The 23,092-nt window shown below is 40.9% G+C and overlaps 1 protein-coding gene across 2 annotated transcripts in view; it reads right to left on the bottom strand.

Annotated features, from left to right (window-relative positions):
* The window catches only part of LOC131983410 (serine/threonine-protein kinase BRSK2-like), a 131,901-nt gene that overhangs the window by 85,456 nt on the left and 23,353 nt on the right, over positions 1–23,092 (bottom strand). The gene's annotated exons all lie outside the window — the stretch shown is intronic.

Here is a 23,092-nt window from a genome sequence, read left to right as displayed (position 1 = left end):
CCATAATCCAGTCCACCAGCACAAAGATCCTGTTATGATGCAGGCGTGGAGCAGCAGACAGTAGAAACAGAGATTCCCTGTTGTTGTCACGGCACCGACTTCTTTTGAATTCTTTCGGACTGCATTGACAAAATATGTTTAGCACGGGATGAGAAATTTAAACTGAAGAAACAGCTCCATCCAGCTCCACGTCTGCTCTTCAGTGTGAGGGTTTTCCAACAATAAGCTTCAGAAATCTGTCTGCAGAAGTCCTGAAGCAATCAGAGTTTGGTGTTTCCCCCCATTTATATCAGCTCCTGAGAGAACGCCTCAAGTTCATTCTGAAATTCTGAGATGATTTCACAAAAGGTGCCAAAAATGGTTCGTTTTACGGACACAGATATTGGGAATTTAGTTTTATTGCTATGGTTTAAGCAAAGATGAGGGACACATGTCAGGAGACATCAAGTACAAATAAATTATTGAAACTGGTCTTTCTACTAAAAACCTAGCAATTATTTACATTTAGTCACTTAGCAGACGCTTTTATCTAAAGAGACTTACAGAAAAAAAAAGGGAAACTATCAAGGTATAGTGCAATAAGAGCCATTAGCGCAACAATAAGTGCTAGCGAGGATTCTTTAAGGAGTAGAATTGTTGTGTGGTGCTAGGAGAGAAGATGCTCTCTGAAGACTTGAGTCTTCTAAACAGGTCTACTCGAACAGGTGAACTTCATTCTCTGCTGATAATATTTCTAAGTAAGCCTAAAAACATCTTTTGGACAAGTGAAAAGCCTTTCACGTGTCATTTCAGACATACAGACATGCTTCTTTTTATTTAACAAACAACATTTTAAGTGTGATTGTACCACAGACAAACTTGAAGAGTGTGCCGGTGTAATTTTCAATCACTAGAAAGGGACAGCTCAAACCAAAATTTAAATCACCATAGCTCAATTTAGTTTCCAGTTTATTTTGTGCACCTAATTTACATAAGAAGAAGAAGAAGAAGAAGAAGAGTTCTTTATTAATCCCACAATGGGGAAATTCAACCTCTGCATTTAACCCATACTTTTTTTTACACACAAGTGAACACACCATGCAAGGAGCAGTGGGCAGCACATTACTGCGCCCGGGGAGCTGTGGAGTGGGGGGGGCTAGGTGCCTTGCTCAAGGGCACTTCAGTCCTAGACCTGTCAGTGCCGGGATTCGAACCAGCGACTCTCCAGTTACAAGCCCGATTCCTAACCTCTAGGCCACGGACTGCCCCTAAAACAAAAGCATTCTCGTGGAACAGCCCTGTGCAACGAAGCAAGGTTATTATAGTTAACGAAAACTAACGAAATAACGAAAACTAGAATTTAAAAAACATTTTTGTTAATTGAAATAAAAATGAAAACGAGAGTTTTAAAAAAAATTATAACTAACTGAAACTGTATTGTGTGGTTACAAAACTAACTAAATCTAACTAAAATTACAGTGGAAATGTCCTTCGTTTTCTTTTCTAAACTTTTTTCATACATAATCCAGTGTTTCTATTTCTCCGCCGCTGAGTGTGTGTATTCCTGCTTTATGGGCTTCCGGGAGAAGCGTGAGTGAAATTAAATTGTAATGACACCATATTGGCTGTAAAGAGCAACTTCTCAGCTTTCAGAAAACCCTGGAATTTTCCAGATAGCGCAAACCGTTTAGTTATTATGGTAAAAGTGTTGCCAAATGTTGTGCTTTCACTGTGTGCAAGTGAAAGTCTTCAATTCAACCATGATATTACAAATTACACTATTTTTGCTGAAAATGCAGCAGCGGCTGCACAATGCCGCAGAAAATTTTGGTTGATATGAAATGTATTTGTTTAGCTCTGACCAAATAGCTGCTGGTTAGTGAACATGCAGGAAAACATTGTAAATATGTTTACTGAGACTGGGATGTCTACACTCGAACCAAAATTCAAAACACTCGGAACTGTTTGAGTTAATAACCTCATTGGGGCTAAGATGGATAAACCAAAGGAAATAAAGGCAAAATGTATTATGACCTCTTTGAATCTCGCACCAAACACATAGCCCATTACAAAAAACTAAAACTAACACTAAAACTAATAAAAACTAAACTAAAACTAAGCATTTTCAAAAAATAAAAACTAAACTAAAACTAGCAAACTCACTCTAAAAACGAATTAAAATCAACTAAATTTGAAAACAAAAATTCACCACGAAATTAAAACTAAAACTAATGAAAAATCCAAAACTATTATAACCTTGCAACGAAGTGGGTTAAAACCTTACACATTATTGACACATTTACAGATGTCATCTCTCGTTGTTTTTCAGCTACAATTCTGTATGATTCTGTTTGTTTGTGTTGTTGCATTATGTTTGTTACCACTGACACACATCCTGCCTCCATGTTTGAAGTCTGTGTCAGTATGGGGAGAACTGTCAGCAAGCTAACTGCTCAGCACAGGAACACACACACAGGAACACACACACACACACACACACACAGGAACATACACACACACACGCGAATGTGTTGTCACTCTGCAGCTCACCAAGGCCACAGACCTGCTTAGTCTAACAGCTGCTGAGTCCACTGTTCAGCTAATGTGTGTGTGTGTGTGTGTCAGTGCACCTACAATGTGTCAATGACAATGAACTGACTATCAACACCACCAATGCCCTCTCTCTCTCTCTCTCTCTCTTAAACACACACACGCAACATGACAGCATGTTCAGGCGAAACCCAGAAATCCCAGCCACAGAGCTGACAAAGGAGTGTCAATCGATATGACAGAACTCACTTAAGCATGCATGTACACACACACACACACACACACACACACACACACACACAGACACACACACAAGCCAGGATCAGTAACAGAGCTGGCGGTGATGTGGCCCAGCGCCGGCAGTGAGGATCAGTCCTGCTCTGAGGGAGGATGAAAGCTTCTCCTGAGGAAATATTCAGACCTGAACTGACCCCAAGTCAACTTAATGCTTCATATAGTTACATTTATAATATCAAGAAGGGTATCTGTAATGTGAAGGAGTCACTGCTAACATCCACACTGACAATGTTCCCTTTTAAGCTTCGGTCTCCACTGACTCCTGAGAAAAATCTCTCTTTAGCTGCTAAAAGTTCCTTCAGCAGCTGGTCTGACTGTCTGTCTGCTGTAGAGTGGTGAGAAAAACACTGAGGGAATCTGATGCTCTACACTGAAATGAGCGTCCATAGAAATGGAGGATTGTATCTCTTTATGAATCAACCAACGGTTATGTTAAAACATTCACTGCACTCAAAGATCTGTCGCTCACAAAGTTATGTGCTCTGAATAACCGAACAGTGCATCCCTAAAGCACAGAATTAACCAAGTGTCTAGAAGATGCCTGAGAATGAACCAGACAGGAGATGTGCCACAAAACAAGCTGCTGTTTGTGCCGTCTGTATATTATTGGTTTTGCATTGACTGCAACCAATTGACGTTCATTATATCCGGACCATTACTAAGTTACTATTTCTTTCTTTGTGGACATGATCACCTAATTACACAAACCTTACATTTTGTTCAATATGCAAATAAAAATTAGTTGGTGAAGCTTAAACGTTATGGTTACACTGGTGAAGGACTCTGTCCTGATCCGCTTTGGCAAAACGCACAAATTTCCAGCTCCAACAGTAGCAATGCTGTAAGAGCAGCACCCAGCACTCAGCTAGCAACGTCTCTTTAAAAAAAGGAAAAGATAATTCTGTCCTTCTGTTAACAAAACTGCAGCCTCTCCACCCATCAGCCTTCCTCCCTTTCTTTAATGTATTTCACATTTCTGAGTGCATTAACAAATAAAAAAAGCAGCATGCACACATTCACACGCACACCAAGCTGCATGTAAATGCTCTGGAGGCAGAGCACTTCCCATTCAGACACACACACACACACACACACACACACACCACACACCACACACCACACACACACACACACACACACACACACACACACACACACACACACACACACACACACACACTCAGCTCCTTCCTGTTTCTGTCAGTCTTTCTGCCGGAGGCTGCAGAGGTGATTCCTCTGCTCCTCCATGATGTCTTCTGAGACTCTCACACTATTTTTAGCTCCTCTTTCATACACACTCGCCCTTCTCCTGACAGATCATCCTTTCAAACACCCAGCCAATGCTCAGTCTTTTATATATATCCTCTCCATCACATCATTTCCCCCCCCCACCTCTTTTGTCTTCTTTCCTTTCGTGAGACAAAAGCTAAACCTTCCTTCCTTTTTTCACCCTTCACAGCCTTGATGATTTCTTTCATCGTTTGCTGAGCGAGGCAGTGACATTTTGTGGAAGCAAATTTGTCAAGATTGATAAGAATGGTTCTCCTAATGGTGTGGTAGGTGGTGTGAGTGACGCTGTGAGGAAACTCTGGCGCCACACCATGCAAATAGCATCTACAACATCGTTTACACATTTAGTTGCAGCTTCTCTTCAGGTGTTTTCATGTTGGTTGGCTACAGTAGTTGTGCTATAGAATAAAAATAATTTGTATAATGATGCCAGTTAACCAGACAGTACTTCTGGACTTCCAAGAGTGTCAGAACAGAGTATCCCGCACCATGTCAAGACACAAATTCCATCATTTAGGGAAATATTTGATATCTGAGCTCTTAATTAATGATTCAGTTACACCTGTTAAACACGTTAATGGTTTAAATAGCAATTTAAATTAAAAGCCACATTGACTTCTTTACCTTAACTAACTGTTTATTGTAACCCAAACCATTATCTTTCCCTAAATCTAACCTTAATGCTGTCATATTATAAAACAGTTTACTTTTTGCAGCAGTGATTTGTTTGGAAGTAAAAGATGCCAAAGGTTTTGTTCTGCAGATAGGGGCTAGGATCAGAACCCACTGCTTTGTGTGCAGGGTTTTCTCTGCCAATATATGTTTCAGGCGCAGTGCTCGAGGGTTTTTGTGCCACACGCAAGCCTGATAAATGTAAAGACAATGCAGAGAGCATCTGGACATCTTCTCCTGCCAACAGAGCAGGGTCCCTTCCTCTCCTCCTGTGCCATGCACCAACTGAAACTTACCACAAAGAGGTGCATTATAGTAGCATCAGCGTCACAGTTCATGCTATTCAAATGTGGAGGATTTTTCTATTAATCTAAATAAGGAAAGTCTCCCTCCCTTTGTTTTAACTTTAAATGGGCTATAGAATGACCCTGTATCGAGTTTGTTACCTATTTTATACGGTTTTAGAGATCTATTCCTTTTCAGCAACTACACAATCACTAAGCTTTATGTAAAAAGAGTAGATGACATCATTTGCACCTATACAATAAGAGAAAGACCTGGTTGTTGTTGTCAAGAGCAGTTACAAACAACATGTTTTGTCGTTTAGTTTGGAGAACTTGTTGACCCCTTATCAAATGAAGTCTTAGAGCTGAGAGACGTAATGTTACTTGTTATCACATCAATCATAAATGAGCTTCAAACACAAGAAAATGTCAGCAAAACTTTCTCTCAGAACACGTTCTGAAAGTGTTTCATGTTTAATTTACTATTTCTATGTCACAATCAGTCCCCTGGACGGTGACTCCTACAGCTGGGAGGATTTCATATCCGGCCCAAGGAAACTTCAGCAGGACGCGTTCCCGCTAACAAAAGAGTTTAGAACAGACTGACCGGCCTGATGGAGGATCCTCTCTGCTGCCAAGGCCAGCAGATTTCAATTTGTGTGAGAGAAAAAAGATGATAGGAGAGTGTTTGTGACTCGCTGTTGTCTCCATGGTTTCTGTCTGGTGTTGTGAGGAATGTGCAGTTTGAGTCTGTGTGTAGGCGTCACCGCCACCACCACAACCCGACACACTGCAGCTCACAATGACACCACTGTCAGCAGGACATAAACAAGCCGGCACTGCAGGAACACCATCACTTCTCCATGGCACTGAGCAGTAAATAATGTAGCATGGTTTTAGAATAGAGCTCTGCAGAAGATGAGAGAAGAAACTGAACCTAAAGGAGGTTCACATAGGCCAAAACAAATCAGATTAGGTTAGTTCAAATGCTCCTTTTCTTCAGTTTCAGGGTCAGAATTTAGTGTAGGGGGAAAAATGCACAGATGCTTCGGCTTCGCCTTTATCAGCGAGCAGCAGTTTATTTGTAATTATGTATGACATGCAGGAAGTGATTAAGTCATAAACTGCAATAATTTGAAACAGAGAAGAGTGACAGAACAGGGATGGTAGCAGGTGTAGTCAGACAATGTAAACTAATATTGTCTGTGAGCTGTACAAAGTGAAGAAACAGACAAACAAGCTCATCCTGCAGACCCCTGGCTGCACGGCGAACCAAAGGAAAGCTTACAGAAGTCAAGAGGACTTTAACTATTTTGTGTGGATTTGGGTTCACAACATCAGAATCAAAACTGTATTGAACAGCTATTTTTATATTGATATTTTAACTGGAATATGCACATGGATGCACGGCTGACATCAGGCATCATAAAGCTAGTTTACTTCAGCTTCTATTTTCTCTCCCAGAGGTGCTGTGAGATGTCTGGAGCAGTGGTCACAGCACAGTGAAGTTGCAGGACATACCCACTCCATTAATGCCTGACATAAGCTTTACCATTAACATTTGACATAAGTTGATGCTGCTCCTTCAGACTGAAGACGGAGGGTTTTGATCCACGTCTGCTGCAGTTTCTCTATGAGGTATTTTTTATGTGCAACTTCTTTAGGGACTCAGAAGGAGAGCCTCACTTTGCCCACTTAGATTTACAGGAAAAGCCATAAACTGCACAAATCATAGTCATTTGCGATGTGCTGCGAGAACCTGCCTCCAGCTCCCCGCTCTCTGTCTGGAGAGCGCAACGATGTAAACCATTTATAGGGAAGCTAAAAAGAAGGTATAGCCATTCAGCTTTATGGGTTTAGTAATTTGAACTTTTCACCACTTCCAGGTGCACAAAGTAGCTAAAGGGAGTCACAGGCATCCTCTGACCTGCCACACTGAAAACCTCACAGAGCTTTTCCCTTTCCTGATCAAACAAACTAAATATAAACAGATTACAAAAGGAAACAGAAAGTAATGCAGCATGCTCAACGTTTACATATGGTTTGGCTGCACTGTTCATCTGTGCAAACACTTTTGCATGAAAAGTTTCTGTCAGGGAGGAATTCCCTCCCCTCACTCCCCGAACCTAGTTAAGAAATGTGCAATGAATGCAGAACCTGTAAAAATACTCCCACACCATCTCTGAGGGATATTGAAAGCACCGTCAGGACCATGTGACCCGTCTGCAGGCCGGGCGGTCATCACATGCACACGCTCTAACACAGAGAGGAATGGATGTCTGATCTGCTAATTATGACTCGGTGGTCTCGGCAGCTCCGTGACCAGAGGCCAGGAAGCCGCGTTCTTAATTGGTCAGCTTTACGTAACAGAGCAGGCGAGCTGAAAAAGGAGTCGGGCGGACCAATGATAAAGCAGGAAATTACTGGTATGATATAACTTTCACTTTTGAGCATCAGAAGGCTTGGGAGGGAGAAGAAATCAAAGAGAACGAATGAGGAGAACAGAGGCAGAGGACAGGCGAGATGAGGACCTTTCTTCACTCGTTCATCTCGGAGAATGTCCGATCGATGGTAATCTGATTGGTGGAGCACTTCCCACAGCAGAGAATGAGCCAAGGAGAGAAGCACTGTCACTTTAACTGAATAACCCGATATAACAGAGACAGATAGACAGACAGAGAGACGGAGGGGGAGGAGGGTGACGAAAGTGAAGGAAGGTTTAAAGGAGATGCAGCTCTCTTTAAAACGGGTTTATTTTTGTACCTGACTGGAGAAGTCGTAAAACAGGAGGAGCTACCGAAGTATGACTCATACTGGGCTGCTTTCTCTCTGCCAGACTGATAGAATGAGAGCAAAGATCAAAAGAGAAGAGAGGAGAGGAGAGGAGAGGAGAGGAGAGGAGAGGAGAGGAGAGGAGAGGAGAGAGGAGAGGAGAGGAGAGGAGAGGAGAGGAGAGGAGAGGAGAGGAGAGAAGAGGAGAGGAGAGGAGAGGAGATAAAAGAAGGGAAAACTCAGGGAAAGAGGGAGAATGCAAGAAGATATGGAAGGAGGAAATGAATAAAGGATAGGAGAGAAAAGGATATAAAATACAGAAACAACGCGAAGATAAGGAAGAAAAAAGAGGGGGATACAAGGAGAAAGGAGACAAGAGGAAATGGTATAAGAGAGAGAAAAGAAAAAGAAGGAAAACAGAAAGGATACAAGGAGATAGGAGGAGAGAACAAGATAGTATAAAATGTTCAGTGATTGTTTTGTTCCTATAAAGTCATTATTCTGTATTAAATCTCACTTGTGCAATAAAAGCTACTGCATTTTTTATCAACCATAATGTTCCACATTACAAAAACATTATATGCATTAATGGATCTGAATGTGTTCAGAGCTGCAGACAGATTTTCAAAGCTGTCAGCTGCAGCACAATCCTTAATAAATGATAATAAATGTCCTGATGAGGGCCGGAGGTAGTCCCACTTTATTTATCACCTCACCTTGAGACTCTAAGTATCTCTCTCTCTCTCTCTCTCTGTTTAACGGTCATTTAAAGACCTTCATTTTTTTTTGCTTTATACTTGCTTTATTCCTGAATTAATGTGTTAAATAATCACACAGGAAAATGGACAAATGAGCAGTTTTCTAGAGCCGAGGAATGACGAGGGTTTATAGTCCAGCAGCTCATTAGGTTAATATGGGCATTTAACCTCTGACCGCAACCTCGGCGCAATGTCAGAATGTCTTGCATGGATGCAAGATGATGTTTCATATTAGTTATTATCAGAATAACTTAGGTAACTTATGTAACGATTTGGATGTTAAATTTGATACAATTTAAATTGTTTGGTTTTCTTGCTGTTATGTCCACATGATTTCATCCCTAGAGGTGTCAGGATTTCAATTATAAATTTAAAATCAATGGGCTTTCAGTTTAAGTAATCAAAATCAAAAGTAGGCTCTTTAAAATCAGAAATCTTCATCATACAGCGTTAATGTGGTATATTCCCAAAAATATGGCAGTGATAACATTTGATACCATGTAGCTGATCTTTTACTTGAAGAATTTAGAAATATAAATGAAGCTGATAAATGACCAAAGATCTGTTGATCAAGATGAATGAAGGTTCAATATTTTGGAACAATGGCACAACCTTCAGTGCTGAAAAAATTGTTTGCATCAAAAATTGATTTGTGAGCTTTACAGAAGTCTAATTGAATCACAGATTTGCAGAATTGTGACACTGCTGTTCATCACACAATATTAGTATTTAGCTGTTGGGTAAATCTGTTTTGTTTGCATCAATTTGTTTCCATTTTGAGGAATCCCCACAGGCAATAACAGTCAGTTGCATAATCTTTTTTGTGTGTGAAGACATTGAAGAGTTATTTTCTTGTTGCTGGAGGGAAGAAAAAGACCATGTAGTTTCATGATTCAGCGTCAGAATATGAGAAGATCAGTTTACCAGATCTATTCAAACATGTGATCTGACAGACAGAAAGATGAGAACAACAGCCAGACACGAGTCCACCATGCGCCTCCTCTCAACATGAAAACATGGAGGAATAATATGAAAGCATGAAAGAAAATGAGCTTCCCTGGTATCATCCTCCTCCTACACACACACACAGATACTCTCACCACTGAATGCAATTTAATTACCTCACCCCCCTCTCATTTCCTCTCTGTTCCCACAGGAGGAGAGGAGAATAAGATGAGAGTGATAGAAAGGAAAGGATAAGACTGAAAGAAAAGGATAAAGAGTAGAGAAGGAGTGTAAGACACAGCGAGCAGTGACGGTGCTACGAGGAGGAGGAGGAGGATAGTCCTCTTCTTTATTTAATCCATACAAGTGTTCATAACAATAAAAGCCTGATGAGTCACAGGGATCATCCTGTCTCAACTCAACTTAGACACAAAAAGAATGTGACAAAAAAGGAAAAAGGAAGCAAGGAAGAGGGATTCCTCTCCTGTTCGATGGAAAGTAAGACCACGACACGGTGCAGAAAAGTTAAATGCAGAAAAAATGAAAGAGTCTGACCTCCCCCAAAAGAGGAACCTCATAGGTTGACTTAAAACGATCCCTTTCATTTTTCTATTTTAAAAAATCACCTCATCTATAGCCAAAAATTCTCCAATTATCGTATAAAGAAAGCACTAAAACAGGCATTACTGACAAAATTTTAAGTCCTTGAACAGGATAGGTTACCAAAGTTTAGAAAAAGTCTGCAATAACCAGATCCTGTTAAAAACATTAAATTCTGCTCCTCAGAGAGGAACAGTCACGTGACAAATATTCATTGAAAATCTGTTTACACAGAGCAGAGAGGAGAGGACAGGAGAGGCTGTTTACACAGAGCAGAGAGGAGAGGACAGGAGAGGCTGTTTACACAGAAAACTGTATTTAGTGCATTCAGGACACTTGGTTGCACTTGGAAAAGTGTTTATATATAAATTCCATTTTATTCCAATTTTTAAAAAATAATTTATCAGAGAATTTCAACTTTATGATTTCTGTCATTCTAACTGTGTTATTCTTCACAAAGACATGTTTGACTTCTTTCCTCTTCTAGCCATGATTGTGCTGATTCCATAGAGCTGCAGGACTTATAGATTTATATAAATTTTATATATTGCAGTAAAATGCTAGACCATAGTGAGTAAAATGTAAAAAAGAGCAAAAGACTCCCTGAAACTGCTTGTTGGGGGTTAAAGCTCACACACTTCATCTTTTTTTTGTCTGTTGTGTGATAAACATTGCAGCATACCTGGAGGCATTCAGCCTGGATTTATTTAGGATATTTGAGTCTTTTGTGGGAACAGCAGATCCTTTTGTTTGATACCATAAAGTTCTGATTAAATAAAATGTCAAACCTGGGTAAAAGCACACAGAGATGAAACAGAAAGGTAACTACAAACAGACAGAAATACAGAAATATTCTGTAGCTCCAAATGACATCAGTTTCTCTTTTAAAGTGACAACTGTGCCACCAGCAGAAACAAAGCATCGTGCCTGACGTCTGCAGCAGCTATGAGCTCATCCCCCTCTCCTCCCCCCTCCACCTTTATTATCTAGTCCTAAAAAGAGAAACCATCCTCCTCCTCCCTACAAATATGCCCATTACCAGTACTCAGGACACACTGCGCTGCCATTCAGCCTGACAGGAGGCTCTCCGCTTTGAAGAGGAACAAATGATCACATTTTGGACCGGCTGCTGGTTTTTATTGTCTGCTGCTGAAACCGTGTCAGACCCTGTTTGTGACAGAGACGCATCTACAGCACCATAATTAGTCACGTTTAAACAACAGGATAGCAGGGCGACATTTTATTCTGTAAGCGTAAAATCACCTCACTTAAAATTCATCTGAAACACGAGTCTAACCTCTTCAAACATGAATATATATATACTCTTATATGAGTACATGTTGATGTACCTGTATCGGTGGAACAGTTGGTGGTAAAAGGTTAATCACTTCTTCAGTCCTGCTATATTTTCCATTTAAAGGCTTGAAATGAAATGTAACAATCACGAGGCCTTATGCAAGAAGGGATATATGTATTTTTTTATTTGTTTTCATTATTAATTCGGATTTTGCCTGCACCAACTGATTCCTGGGAGAAAAAAATAGAAAATTTCATGAGTGGTTGAGAGCATTTACAAAAATAAGAGAAAAAAAAAGCATCTCATTTTCACAGTCAAAAAATGTGTCCAGCGTAAAAGAAAACATATTTTGATAACAATAACAATTAACAATTTTAAATAATAATAATAATATATAATTTATGTTAGATTATTATATGTATGAGCTGGGTTTATGATTTTCCTACCGACATCGTGGAAGATCACGTTTACTTTGTTTAAATTTGCTACATATATGCTGTGATTGATATTTTGTTTGACATGGTTGTTGGCAGTGGGTTTAGCTGACTGCTGAGCTGCAGACTGTAGAGGTGTGTCAGCTCCTTTTCTATCAGACAGATTCAGCCGTACATGTCAGAGCCTCCAGACTCAGATGAGGACCGGCGACTAGCAGACGTATCAAGGATAGCAGCACGTTTTATGGTTCTAGTGAGCTTGACACAGTATTAGTGGTTATGAAACATGCAATAATATCTGCTACGATGTTACAGTGTGCTTTTGCTCCGAGCTCGAGGTTTCAGGTTTCTTTTACGGCTTTTGAGTGGTGACATCACTAATCTTGCCGCCCATCATACATTTAAATCTCAGATTTAAGGGAACTGCACATATCTCTCCCTTCAGCAGACGAATGTGAAAATACCTGAGACAAACTTTGCACAGATACAAGTCAGTATGGTCAAGGTCAGACATCAACAGAAGAAAAATGATTACTTGTGGTGGAACAGGAATTTAGGTTGATTTAAGAGCATGCTGATTTCACTAATGCTGAACTTCTTCTAACAGCCTTTTCATTTGGAGGCATCTCTCCAAGTATGTGCACACAGCACAATACCTACCTTTATATAGTGTATGCTAATAAACAATTGTAGGATTCATTATTCAGCACATCAGCGGTGGAGCAGATTTGGATTGTTGGAGCATCTGGTGGTGACTATTTTTTCACTCAAAAGAAAAAATAAATAAATATAATGTTTCTTTTAAAAGAAAAATAAGATGAATATAATGTTGTTGCATGAGGTCTGATGTCACAACCTGTTTAAGAAGCCATTTCTTGGCCCACATCAGTCGCATAAAATATGATTTTCTGTGTGAGTGAGTGTGAAGAGCGGACATGTGCTGATGTTTAGTGAGAATAGGTGGTGATAATGAAGATAACTGGTGTCTTATCTTACACACAAATCAAACACAGCAGGAGGCAGACAGCAACAAGTTAACTTGTGGATTACCGATGAAATGACATTTAGAGAAATTATATTAAGAGATAGACATCACTACATATTAGATTATGGGTTCACGTATACTTCAATGTGTGTGTGTGTGTGTGTGTGTGTGTGTGTGTGTGTGTGTGTGTGTGTGTATGCGTGTATTTGTCTACTAAAAACACTTCTACTCTGTGGGGGAAAATCTTTTAAAAGGTCAGAGAGCTATTTTTCCTTTCTGCTAAATGTCTCAATCAAATTTAATCTCAAGATGGTGCAGAGAGCTTGACATTTAAGGCCCATGTAGAACCAGAAACCATTTAAACGCTGCGGCTCTCCTCTGTGTGTCGGTGGACATTTTATTGGATGGAGACAATGATTCACTGCAGGAGCATGAAAAACAAATCCTTCAGAATACAATTGTTGGTTTATAACGACTCTTAAAACAAGTGGTATACGAGGGAATTGTGGGTGATGATGTTTTAGTTGTTTTGCTCACTCCATGAGGAAACAGCAGCTCATACCAAATCCTGGCCCAATTACAGCTGAGACTGGGAGAATACAGTATGAAGGCCAGATGGGATGCTGGCAGTGTAACACCCCATCCCCCCAAAAGCACCAGTCGAAGCACACACACATGCACAGCTCCTTGTGTATGCACAGTCTTCACTATTCCTCGCACTGATTGGCTTTAAAAAAAAGTCTTCTTTGGACTTAGAGGCAGCTAATGGTGCTTGTATTGGGTACAGCTCCACAACATTCATCTTAACCTACTTTCCTGCAATAATCTACATAAATACTCCCCAATCTCCAAGGGGAGGGATGGCAGAAGACAAATTACAGCCCCAAGGCTAAAGTGAAGTCTGTGTGTGTGCATGCATGTTTGTGTGTGTTTGTGTGTTGCTTCGAGACAGGCTGATTTGGAGTTGTATGCTCCTGAGACTCGCGGTAGATCAAAGAAATCCTGGCAGCGTGGCTCGCTACACAGGGAGCTTTAAATGTAGATGATTCTCCAGGTCGTCATTTAGACTCACAGCGCGCCGACACAAATCACTCCGGCCATTTCAAATTAGCGCTGGCTCCCGGAGGCCCCTTTGTCTTCCCAAAGCTGAAAGTTAGATAAGTGTGAATGTGTTCCCAATGCAGCAGAGTCTCACTGCAGTCTGTGCTGGTTCAGCACCACGGACAGCTCCTCCTCCACTGCAGCCAGCCTGCAGGTACACAGCTACAGTACTGCTGATACTACTGTAGCATTACTGATAGGATGTGATACTACTACTACTGCTGCTGCTAATAACAGTAACACATACAGAAATAGTTCTAATACTAACACTAAAATTCTAATTCTAATACTACTAATGATGCATGGCATTGTGCAGTGCAGTGCAAATGCAGATTTCTGCATTTTTCAGCGATTGTATGGCAGCATATGTGTTGTGTTGCCTGCTGAGAAAAAAACCTCTTATTGTGAATCTAGTGTGGAAAGCCATCTGAATGCTCTAGGTCTCTAGTTTGTGACTGTAAAGTTTCATGATGCTGTGGTCATCCTAGAGGTCACAGCAGCTCATTTTATACACTGAGCTCAAGTTTCACTCACTAACATCATCACACATGAAGTAAATTGGGCTCATTGACTCCACAAGAGTCTCAGCTTTCCAGTCAGACCCCATTTATGCAGCTCTGACAACAGACTGTTTAGGGACCCCAGTGTGCAGAAATATTCACATACAATAGGCAGAAATAACACAATGTACATGCATGAGAAAAAACGTTAGAGTATTTGTCCCAAACAGCATGGGATTAGAGATGTGGGCACCCGCAGAAACCATTTTCATTCAGATATCTTGAGGTCAAATGTCAAAAGACTCTCTGTTACCATTATTTCCTCTACCACAGCTAAGGCCAATATTACTACTAGTATATAGCTACTGCTGTTTCTACTACAACTACTGAACAGGCCCTGTAGCTGCAGCCCCGGCAGGTCCTTCACTGATACAGACACAGAAGATGTCATGTTCAGACAGAAAAAGCTCTTAACTGAACATGTCGAGGAGTGGAGCTGCTGTCTCTCCTCATCTGAACCTTATCCTGTCTCCTGACCATCTCTCCACATCTTCTCCCTCACATTCCCATACATCTGATCGCTAAGGTGAAACAGACTGCATTACTCATTTATAATGCAAAAAACACAGCTCTGCCTCTTCTTCACCTGCTGCCCCAGCCACCATTGTTACCATCAGCACAGAAACCTGCAGCACAAATAGAGACTCGCCTGATTTCACTGCTGATAAAGAGTCAACATGCTGGTTTGCCCCAAACAGTCAGCCTGACAATGAGATAAAAATCTTGAATTAAATATCAAATACCAGTGTGTTGTCTGATATTAAAGAGGGCTGTCTGGCTCTGACCACAGCTAAAGAGAACAGGCTGGAAATCTGATATATAAATCTGTGTTTATTCAATTATGAACATGAAGGGTTAGTGGGTTTCCAACCTCAGTCTGGGTTTCAGTTTACTGTTAGATGGTGAATTAAATCAGAGTTTCCCAACCTTTTCTATCTCACAACACACTTTTTAGAATTCAAAAATGATCACGACTCCACTTGAGCTCTCATATTTCTATCTGTATTAACACCAAGGAATTTTTTTCACCTGGAAGTTAAAAGTCAAAATAGATTCAATTTCTAACTAAACATACCAAAATACTAGAAATCTCCACAGTCCTGCACTTCAACTACATGTCGAGTGACACAATGTGAGGTCTTTATCCCAAGGCTATCAGGGGCTAACAACAAATCCTTGGGCACCACATGAAGTTTGTTGAAATTAAAATGAAGAAAATAAATAGTATTAGTATTAGCCTGCAAAAAACTATTTGACCGATGTAAAGGACTGTCAGGATGACGATACAGAGGGTCACAAAAATAAAGCTGCCTTCACATGATAAGAAATTTTCTCTTCACTCATGCGAGGTAGGACAGAGCCAGGTATACATCTGTGCCTGGCAACATACATAATATGTATAGTATAATTTGGATAACTTTAACATTAGATTTATCCAAGTTCGAAAACTATCTGCCTCATCAGCCAAATCTGATAGATGTTTTTCTGCCACCTACTACTTCTCCTGCCGAGATCATGGAGGTGGTACACTTAATTTCAGTTTGAAAGGTCAGCAGTCAAAGGTCAAATAATCCATCCATCCATTCTCCTAAACCGCTTAGGTTAACTCAGGTCGTGTGGGGCTGGAGACGATCACAGCTGACATTGGGTGAGAGAAGGGGTTCACCCTGGACAGGTCTCCAGACAACCATTCACCCTCTCATTTACTCCTACAGGACATTCAGAGTCACCAGTTAAACCTTAGCTTAAACCTTGATTGTTTCCCTTTTTCTGTAAGTCGCTTTGGATAAAAGTGTCTGCTACATGACTAAATGTAAATGTAAGCTGTATGTCTTTGGACTGTTATTTATCAGAGAGAACCCACACTCACATGTGGAGAATGTGCAGACTGCACACAGAAGAGCTGCACCACTATGTAGCCCCTTCAAATAATCCAACTTTGAAAAAATAAATAGGAAGACAATAGAAAAACAAAGCTTGCGCAGGGCAGTTTTACCGGTGATCTACAGCAGTGCTTGAGGTTCTGCCAGGCTGTTAACATGAAGTTTAATCACGAATGTAAACCATTGTCACATCTCAGTTTAATGTGTTGGCTAACACAGGCCAATCACTAAACACAAAGCTGAGGCATCACTGGTGGTTCAGAGAATAACTAATTTATTACAATTGTTCCTGAGGGGAACATGAATGTATGAACCAAATTTCATGACAATCACAATAAATAAAATCCATACACTAGATCAGGTGATATTTCAGTCTGGGTCAAACAACTGCCATACAGAGCTGCATACTATATGAATAAATCATATTGAACATCAGCCAGATCTCCTTTTCTTATCAGTCTAAATGCTACTAAAAGCAGGGTTTATGCAGCTAACCTGTGTGTGTGTCTCAGTGTGCAAGATGTGCTGCTGCTGTGTGAGCTGAGAGCTGAGCTGTGAGTCTCTGTGGGCCGAGGCCAGACCTCTGCACGGCTCCGAGCTGCAATCAAAGGCCTCTGCACGCCGCCGCTCACAGGCCGTCTGACTGACGGCGAGGAGCCCGCTGCCTGCAGCTCCCTGCTAGACAGACTGCTGCCATCCAGACTAAAAACACACCAACAGCAAACACAGCAGACATAACTAGAGCCGAGCATCGGTCCAGGTATTTTATCAGTCAGTAGCACCGATCAGTCCTCCACTGACACAACGAGGCTTCCACTGACAAAAATGGGACACGGCCCCATCCCCTGCTAATCCTTGTTATGTTTGTATGCTAAAAGTGGTGCTTTCATTATCATCAATATAGTTTATATAAAAAGCCTAAAGCCGAAGCCTTTCTCTTTGTCTTTTGGGAATGAAATTGCCCGTGAGCCTCCAAAATACATGACACTTTTATGTCTTTGTCTCTTCATCAAATTTGTCATGTTCCAGAAGATAAATCCCTCTCCATGTTTCAATATACCACACTTTCACAGCAGACAAAGGGATTCCCCAAAGTCTGCATGAAATGATGGAAAAGTGGAGCACGAGTTCATCCTCAGAGTGATGGGGGGGTTTATGAGGATGGGGGTTTAGGGGGTTTTGGAGCTGCTACAGACGTGCTGCATCTGTGTGTGGTGGTGCTGCTGGTGGAGGTGGGCGGGGGAGTTGGGGGTTAAGCTGTCATTGCTCTATATCCCTCCATAACTGGAACGACGGGTGGAAGGAAAGGGGAAGTGGGGGGAGGAAAGTTGAGGCTTGATTCCTCTCCGATCCTTTCATCACATGCGTGGAAACCAAAGCAAATCCCCAAACAAACAAAAGATCCTCCACTCTGGCCTCCATATTTGCTCCCCCTGCCCCCCAACACACACTGTACACAGCTGCAGTCACCAAATATGTCCCCCCAAGGTGGGATCCTGCACCCGTAATCCAAGAAAAGCCCCAGGTCTCCAGGGCAGAGCGGCAGGATATTGATCCGTCTGTCTGAGAGTGCGCTTGTCTTTAGGTATCACAGCGAGACACAAGTTTCATTTAAACACACAGAAATCATGTGAGGTGGTGGTAGCATACCAAAGCAGGAAGCCACAAAGACAGGAGGAGAAAATGATAAAATGTTCAACTTGTTGGACCTTTCAAGAGACAGTTTGGTAAATAGTACTGATGTTACCATCCATATTTTGGGTTTATTTAACTGGACTGGATATACAAACAATGACGGCCGCAGTTTTAATTTCATGACAAAAATACACTGGGACTCAGAAAACATAAAATAATTGAATTTTCCTTGAAGTACAGCTGATTCACTTTGGTTCCTTCAGATGGTTTGGTGACTGCAGTGACAGTCAGAGAGACTGCACTGACTCGTACTAACGAGTCAGTGTGTTCTGACGTGATCTGACAGCTCCAGAGTTCACTCATCTCTCCACACACTCACTGCTGACGTCAGAACATTACGTCAGTGTCCCATCTCCTCTCGTCCCTGAAGGAACCAAAGTAAAAAATAAAAATAAAAAAAGTGCAGTTAGAGGCTGAAAGTAGCAGCAGCAGTGCCGGTGTTCCTGTTTTGCTCTTTTTGCTCTCCAGGGGGGACGATCAAGGGGTGAGTGCTAGCTGGGAGCTACATGGCCTCCTCCACACACCCAGCAGCAGACTGCTGCAGTCCCCCCTCCTGCTGCGGGAGCTAACAGCCTGCAAACACCCTCCAACCGGGACGAGCTCACAGCTCAGAAACACAACTCAGGAGTTAAACTGCTTCACTCAGTGAACTAACAATCTAATAAAACCTCTCCTCGTTTCCAAACCGCACTGTGTCAGTTTGCATTAGCAAAGGATTTAATGAAACCGTGGAAGTTCACGAGTCACTGACTTTTCATTTAAAGAACACAGGAAGGATTCTGTGTTTTGTGGCTTCATGGCTGTCGGTGTTTCCCTTAGGTTTAGGTTAGGTTAGGTTAGGGGGGACTTAACTTAAATGCATCAATCTTGTGCATTTTGAAAGCTAAACACAAACAGCAAACACCTCACACAACATTTTTCACAGTCGGGAGATACCATGACATAGAACCTTTATGCCCCCTGGAGAATTGTTTTTTCAATAAAAAGCCCAAATTTGGTGCCTCTCACACATTCTAATGCCACTATTCCATCATGTACACTGATCTTAATCATTGCAGATTTTAAATAATTATTGTAAAGGAGACTATGGGCTCTAGTAGGGGAAACACTGGCTGTAATTCCACACAGTCTCTAGTATCTGAACCAGATCTGTTAGACTGGTGGAGCTAAGGGGAGGTGTTATGCTGAAAAAGTTTATTTATACTACAATGGAAGTTACACTGATAGAAAAAGAAGGTCTGGTGTACCTTTTGAAGATAAAATCCTCAGAAACATTACATGCATCATGTTCAGTGAGCTGAAGGCTGGATTATATAAAAAGTCCTTGCTAAGACACAAAGCCTTGTGAGGTTCAACTCTGCAGCATTGGTAGCACTTAAGCAAGTATTCTCAGCCATGCATCCGTTCAGGTGCTGTCTGGTATATATACAAAAACAAGCTGTCCCAGTACTGACGACTGGCCTGTTTATTGTATTTTATGGTTATTTTAGGTGCAGCTAAAGGTTTTTTTGGTGCATTTTAATTGCCGGTTAATGATTGATTAATGACTTTGGACGATCAATCAGAAAAAAGTCTTAAGAACATCCCTAAAAGGAAGTCACAGGACTACATGGTAAATATGTTCAGTAGCACTAAAGTTAGCGTTAGCTGTCTCAGTCCTGTCTCAACAGGAAATGAAAGTCATCTTCTGTCAAGGAAGATTCACTCATCCATATATTTTAATATTGTTAAAATAACATTCAAATCCCTCTTTGGTAACAACACTTGCAGTCCAATCTACTCATAACAAAAGGGTCATTTATTGTTGCTATTTAAAACAGAGCTATGATATCATTTTATTGAATATCTCGGGCGGAAAATTTCTTTTATTGCTGCCTAAAGCACTCGTGTCTCACCGAGCCCCAATATCAGCAAGCAGAGCCACGGGCGACGAGGCCATGATGAATATCTGCCTGCTAATATCTGGGCCATTTTGCATACTACATCTGTGCAGTATGAAGATGAAAGATTAAAACAACAATAAACAGGACAGTGATATAAACCTGCTTTACGTCAGCATCTGTCAGGATTTAAATGGGGAGCACACGCAGGATGCAGCAGCAGCAGCAGCAGCAGCTCGGGGGAAACTACACTCAGAGAATATGTCATCATTTATTCATTACAGATGTGTGACTGCAGGATGGCTGCTCGGCCCACAGGGCAGCTATGATAATGATGAGGGCTGGAACGCTACAATAACATATAAAAACAGACAAAGGATTTTCAATCAAATACTGGAAAGGAATACTACAACATTTAAGCAAATATGTTTGTTTGGTGGCTCAACAAGAATTAGATGATAAAATGATTATAATTTAATCTCTGTGCATGCAGCTAAGATTTACAATGCAACATATAGCCAAAAGTATGTGGACGCCCAGACTCATAAATGATAGTTAAACATGTAATTATCGCTGAAGACTACAAAAGACAATCTTGGTTGACTGAAATCAAACAGGCTCTTTAACCAATCGATTGGATGATGAGGGAGAAATCTGCATCGTATCTCTAGATTAAGTAAATCCGCCCCAGTGCGTGACCACAAAAACGTTTTTTCCTGAGGCCAAGCATATTTTTTTAATCCTTTACAGTGGAAGCGCCACATATTTACACTCTGCCACAAACACCAGCAGCGTGACAAGGGACTGAGCTTCTCTTCTACGCTGAGCGATTCATGTTTAGTGTTTATTTCTTGTCATTGAGAGTTTGAAATTGTTCAACTCTGGGTAACGTTAAATGCTGCTGCTCATCACTGTCCTCCAGCTGCTCAGTGTGAGCAGACACACTCACAGTCTGTGCTCCAGTTCAGCCCACAGGAGTTGAATGGGATTCAGTCAAGTTCCACAGCAAACTGGGAGAACCATTTCTCTAAGGCACAAACACAAACTGCTGACACAAAGTTAAAAGAAAACTATTCTCTAAATCCTCCATTCTCTACCTTCAGTGGAACTAAGGGGCAAGTCCACACCAGAAAAAATAGTTTTAGCCATATTGTGGGGCTCCCTGGTGTGTGTAGACTATAGCACAAAGGCTGAAAAATCCTCAAATTTGTAATCTGAAAAAATACAAAAATGCAACCTTCACATTTTCGCAATACTCAATATGATCTGTACAATTTCCTCAGCTCTGCTTCTCCAATCAGCTGAACAGCAGCATCACTGTCAGCATCTGTACGTGTCACCAATAACCGATGAAGTGTGTACGGACATATTTGCTCTGAGAGCTTCCAACTGTGATGAGATGAAGAAACTCACCAGGGAGGTAAACTCATCTCAGCAGAAGCCTGCAGGCAGCTAAATGTCCATTAGGTTGTTCCCACTTCCTCCCGCTCTGTCAGCAATTTCCTGTTGGCTGTAGCGTCTTCAACACAGCACGTTTACTGTCATCAATCCACTGACTGTACAATTTACGTCTGTCCTCGTACAATCCAGAGGGATAACAGAATTTCCTCTCTGTGAGGACGTGTACATGCGTTATGGCGTCAGGTCAGAAAACTTGTCTAATTTGAAGGACAGAAGGATTCTGTTTATCTGGCAAAGACAGAAGTGGGTGAGATTCAGCAAACTTAAATCCTCATCAAGACTCAATGACCCAATTTAGCACACCAGTTTAAATGGCATCTTTTCTTTTTTCTTTTTTTTAAATCACCAAAATGGCACCATGTATCACAGCCACCAACTGTAAAAGAAGAACTTATTGTTGGATATTACATTTCCTACATTTCTGGAACAAATCATGGGTGACGAACGGCTCCATCATTTGCTTAAAATAGTTATGTTTTATTCTAAATGTCTCATTTAAAATGTTATCACAAACAACCTGTTTCCACTAAACAGATCCTGTTAAAAACACTAAATTGTGCTCCTCAGCGACACTGAGAAGCCATGAATCACTCAGTTGAGACCAATAGTCACATGGTGAAAGTTCAGTCAAACTTGGAGAGGACAAGAGAGAGATTGGAAGCAGAGGTTGTAAAAATAAAAATGGGTCAATATAGTATGTGGAGCCCTCATTTTTCCCCCCAGTATTGGTTAAACTTGGAAAAAAATGATATATAGATTCCAATTTATTCCAATTTTTGTAAAATAAATGATCAAAGTAACTCAACCTCTGTTCAGTTTTTTTCTGATTTCTGTCATTCTAACTGTGTTATTCTGCACAAAGTCATGTTTGGGTTGTTCCCACTTCTAGCCATGACTGTGCTGATTCCACAGGGCTAGGCAGAGACTTATAGATTTTATATATTGCAGAGAAAAACGAAGCCACAGTGAGTAAAATGTTACAGGAGCATAATTGCCCTTAAACTGCTTGTTGGGGTTCAGAGGGTTAAATTAATTTACACTGCAACAACTGAGAGCCTTAAGAAGTTGGATTGTGTTTATCATTTTGCTCTGCGTTACATTACTGGCTTGGGAAATCGTACACATCATTGTACTCTGTATGCCACAGCTGAAATGCCATCTTTGTATGTTCGCAGGCTCTCATTGGTTAGTTTCTATCTATAAATGTATTCTTGGGCTGCTTCCCTCTTACCTGTGTACATACATGTGTTGAAACAAAACTAAACATGGTCTACGCTCACAAATAATTGTACAGATGCTGTTGCCAAGAGTGAGAACTGAGTTAGGTAAGAAAGCTTTTAGTTACGCCGCCCCTTTATCATGGAACGATTTGCAAAAATAATTGAAATTGTCTGAGTTGATCACAATTGGTGAATTTAAATCGATTCTAAAGGATAAAGAAATAATTTCCCTTGGTCGGTGTGACTGCTCCGTTTAAGTCTCTACTGAGGCTCCACCAGTGTTGTTGTGATGGCTGTTTAATTGTATTTAATTGTTTATGTTAACTGTGTTTAAATATTGTAACTTGTCACTTTTTATGCTGCTTTCTTGGCCAGGTCTCTCTTGGAGAAGAGATTTTTTAATCTCAACGAGACTTTTACCTGGTTAAA

The sequence above is a fragment of the Centropristis striata genome, chromosome 2 (assembly GCF_030273125.1).
Source record: "Centropristis striata isolate RG_2023a ecotype Rhode Island chromosome 2, C.striata_1.0, whole genome shotgun sequence".
Taxonomy (NCBI): domain Eukaryota; kingdom Metazoa; phylum Chordata; class Actinopteri; order Perciformes; family Serranidae; genus Centropristis; species Centropristis striata.
Note: the sequence above shows the minus strand (reverse complement) of the source record. Positions and strands in the feature narration are given on the sequence as shown.